The 4,632-nt window shown below is 42.2% G+C and overlaps 1 non-coding gene across 1 annotated transcript; it reads right to left on the bottom strand.

Annotated features, from left to right (window-relative positions):
• Positions 1–4,173: 4,173 nt before the first annotated feature.
• LOC126061245 (U6 spliceosomal RNA) lies at positions 4,174–4,280 on the bottom strand. Its single transcript, XR_007513724.1, has one exon. It is a non-coding gene; the product is annotated as a U6 spliceosomal RNA (small nuclear RNA).
• Positions 4,281–4,632: the final 352 nt, after the last annotated feature.

The following is a 4,632-nucleotide window of genomic DNA, read 5'->3' on the forward strand; positions in this document are numbered from 1 at the left end:
AAGTCACTACCCTGGGAGAAAAAAGATGACAGAAGAAGAACTGACGGACTCAAACTGTGGTGTCGGCAAGGAATATTGAATACACCATGGAATGCCAGAAGAATGAACAAATCAGTTTTAGAACAAATACAACCAGAATGCTCCTTAGAAGCCAGGATGGTGAGACTTCAGTTCACTTACTTTGGACACATCATCAGGAAAGATTAATCCCTAGAAAAGGACATCATTGTTAGCAAAGGGTCAGCAAAAATGAGGGAAACCCTCAATGAGACAGACGGACACAATAGCCACGAAAATGGACTCAGACATACCGGCGGTCATGAAGATGGTGCAGCATCAGGCAAAGTTTTGTTCTGTTGTACACAGGGTCACCATGAGCTGGAGTCTGCTCAACGGCCACCGACAACATCAACAACACCCTGGGAGGTCATGCCCTCCGTAACGTGACATGACGATTTTGAGAACAAGCAGACATCAAGGTTCTGTAGGAAAGAGACAGTTAGGCATTTGGGGGAGGGTAAGGGCATGATTTATGTCCACTGATTTTTACTTCAATAGTTAGCTCCTAAAATATTTAGCTTCAATATTGCACTTCCAGAACCAGGATCAAAATGTGTTGTTGAGTCAGATGGAAGCAGGTTGAGGGGAAAATATAGCCTAAGGTGGGAAGAAGTAGCAGCTAAATATGTAAAACAGCTGATTTGAAATTATCTACTAATTCAAATTAAGACACATTAATTTCTCCAGAGGTTTGCAGGAGGTTTTGTCTAGGTAGAGTGGGCTAAATGAAGCCGTTCTGTAATTCATCACTGAAGCTACTGCCTGTCAGTTTTATTTCTCATAGGGGCCTACCCATAAGTAAGCAGATTATGCTACTTGCTACTTAGAGGGTTGGAGCTTGCTTGTTTTATTTTTATTTAAATGCAGAATTGAAGCCAAGTCTTCTGGTGATAAGATTGCCAGGGTTCCCACTGACAGATTTAATTCCTTGATACATTGGAATATGTCCAAGTTGTCCTGACTGAGCTGATCATAGATGGGATATGAATGGCCTGATCAATTAAGGAAATCATCAATCAGTGAATCAATCAATAAACACTATTGAATATCTATAGAATACTGGATAGCATTATGGGAGCTGTAAATATGCACAAGAACTCGTACCTGTCCTTAAATTAAGTGGAAAATACTGAAAGACCGTTTTCCATCCTACCACCCCACCTCATTCATTCCACGATGGTAACCCTAAGTCCATGATAGTCAGCTCTGGTGGCATGTTAGGAACCCCTTTCCCTGAGAGAGGAGTATCTGGGTGGTGCAAACAGTTAACACACTTAGCTGCTCACTGAAAGTCTGGTAGTTTGAGTCCAGCCAGAGGTGCCTCAGAAGAAAGGCCTGGCAATCTACTAAAAATTCAGACATTGATAACCCTGTGTGTGGAGCTCAGTTCTACTCTGACACACATGGGGTCACCATGAGTCAGAGTCAACTGGTTGTTTTTTGTTTTTGTTTTTTCCCCCTGAGAGAACTTTGGGAACCAACTGTCATGATCAAGTACCCTGAGTGAGAGCTACGTGAGACCATATTAGCATGGACATACAATCTTCCCTTCTACCACTGTTTTTGGCCTATTCATCCAATTGGCCCTCTGTCCTAGTTCCTAGATTTTTGTTTTGTTTGCTCCCATTCTTATGATTACTAAATCCCAGCCCTCAACTCCAGTCTCTCAGCAAGAGCCCTGATGCCCTCAGCCTCTTTGCCCTAGCACTAGAGCAGGGTTTCCCAAACTTGGCATTATTGACATTTCGGACTGCACAATTCTTTTTGGGAGGGGGACTTTCCTGTATACTGTAGGATGTTTAGTAGCATCGTTGTTCTCTACCCATTAGATGCCAGTATCACCTCCCTCGCAACGTGTGACAATCAAAAATGTCTTCAGACATTGCATATGGCCCCGGGGCGGGGGGCAAAAATTGTTCCCAGTTGAAACCCCCTGCACTAGACCCTCCCCTGTATTTCTCAACTGACTCAGAAAGATTTCCCTGAGCTGCGAGTCTAGAACATACCTATAACCGTGAACTTCTTACCCTTTACTTGTTTTTCTCCCCCGACTAGATTATAAGCCCTATGAAGGCAGGGTACTAGTCTCCCTATCTCACCCCTAGCACGGTGCCTAATACAGAATAGGCACTTGATGTTTATTACCTGGTTGTCTGGGAGCCAAGGATACCTGGGGGTAGATGTGGATTGGAATCAGACTCAGGCTGGCAGCATTCTTTAGATCAACTAGCTGGCTGGTCATGCCTGTTACACAAGTTGGTCTGTCCACTCAAACTTTTCCATCCCCATTCCACAGGACAGACTTGCTCTCCCCCAACAATAGAGCTCTCAGTAAGTCATGAGGCAGGGCCATGTTTTTCATAGTAAACACATACTAACAGGAATTTTCCTAACATTGTAAAGCAGTAGACAATAAATTCAGACAGGAAGATGGTTGCTACTAATGGGAATAACTGTAGAGCATCTGAAACTTGAATTGGGCTTTAAAGAAAGGAGTAATTTGGGGAAGTGGAAGTAGGAAGGTAAAAAAAAAACTGTAGAGCATCTGAAACTTGAATTGGGCTTTAAAGAAAGGAGTAATTTGGAGAAGTGGAAGTAGGAAGGTAAGGGAGTAGTTAATTCCAAATGTTCAATGTGGGAAAAATAGTATGAGCAATGTAGTCAGTTCAGGGAAAACATGGTGTCGTTTGGAGGGCCAGCATTATGAGGAAATAACCCAGGTAGGAAGGAGCAAATGAAGAGACCCAGGTATGAAAATACACAAGGCATTTTCAACATCCGGTTATTGTTAGTAGCCATTGAGTCCCGTCAATGTGTTGTCTAATAGAACTGCTCCATAGGGTTTACTTGGCTGTAATCTCAACAGAAGCAGATCTTCAGCAGCACTGCTGGGTAGATTTGAACCGCCAACATTTAGGTTAGCAGATGAGCACAAAATGTTTGTGCCACCTATCTAGAATGGCTATTATGTAAAACATTTAAGTGTCCCTTGGAAGACAAGTCTCCTCTGGCAGAGTTTTTGTTGTTAGCTGCTGTCTAGGTCCTGCACGACCCCATTATCAGTTATGGATCAGGCCACTGTCATTCATAGGGTTTTCATTAGCTGATTTTCAGAAGTAGATCTCCAGGCCTTTCTTCCTAGTCCGTGTTAGCCTGGAAGTTCCCCAAAACCTGTTCAAAGTCACAGAAAGACACAAGCCTCCACTAACAGGCAAGTGGTCGCTGCTCTTGAGGTGCATTGGCCAGGAATCAAACCTGGGTTCCTTGCAGGAATGGCAAGAATTCTACCACTGAACCACCAACGCCCTACACCCTGTGGCAGAGAGGACCTGGGAAAAGGATATAGTTGATCAGGTGCATTATTCATTCAGTGAAAGGACATGTCAAAATTATCTTAAATTTACAGGGAGAAATGAAGAGGCAAGACTAGGAAGTTTTTTTACAAAAAGGTGAATGAGGGGGCTTGTCAGGTTGGGCATGGTCTAATGCCAAGAGTGCATTTTTGGGATCTGATAGCCACATAATGACTTTGAGATGTTGGGCAAGGTTTTTTAATTTTAACAGATCTCAGCCTTAAAATAGAGAAAATAGTAACCTTCCATGCTTGTTGGGAGGATTACGTAAGATAATACTTGATGCAGAATAGATCCTCACCGAATGGAAACTATTTTTTTTTAATTTTCCCAAATATTAAAACATGGCTTAAAATTACAGTGAATATCACAGTGTACCCCTGACACATGGATATAGAGAGAAATAATAGAACAGAAATGAAAACCTGTGAATAAGTAATAATATTAATATATGTAACTGAACTGGACTAAGTAGTGTATTAAGCAGGAAACCATTTGATTTTTTAAAATAATTTTTATTGTGCTTTAAGTGAAAGTTTACAAATCAAGTCAGTCTCTCACACAAAAACCCATATACACCTTGTAACACACTCCCAATTATTCTCCCCGTAATGAGACAGCCTGCTCTCTCCCTCCACTCTCTTTTCGTGTCCATTTTGCCAGCTTCTAACCCCCTCCACCCTCTCATCTCCCCTCCAGGCAGGAGATGCCCACATAGTCTCGTGTCCACCTGATCCAAAAAGCTCACTCCTCACCAGCAAAAAATGTGGAACGCTTCACGAGTTTGCGTATCATCCTTGCTCAGGGGCCATGCTAATCTTCTCTGTATCGTTCCAATTTTAGTATATGTGCTGCCGAAGCGAGCACACCGTTTGATTTTCTACCATCCCCTGGTGAACTGGTTTTCTCTAATATTCCTTCTGAGACACTGGATGAAATCTCAGGAAAATTTCAGAATTTCACCAGATGTCCAAAAATCCAAAACTTCAATGCTAAATACTAAAATTTTAATCCTTCATCCAAACTAAAACCTCCCTTCTTTATGAACTCTGGTCTGAATCAGGTTCTGTGATCCACAAAAGGAAACCGACTCTTGTCGACACCTTCAATATTTCTCCCTACCCTGAACTTCTATCAGTCTTAGAAGAAATACAGTTGGAATGCTCCACAGAAGCAAGAATAGCAAACCTTCGTCTTACTTACTTTTAACACATCACCA

This window comes from Elephas maximus, chromosome 17 (genome assembly GCF_024166365.1).
Source record: "Elephas maximus indicus isolate mEleMax1 chromosome 17, mEleMax1 primary haplotype, whole genome shotgun sequence".
In the NCBI taxonomy this organism is placed as follows: Eukaryota; Metazoa; Chordata; class Mammalia; order Proboscidea; family Elephantidae; genus Elephas; species Elephas maximus.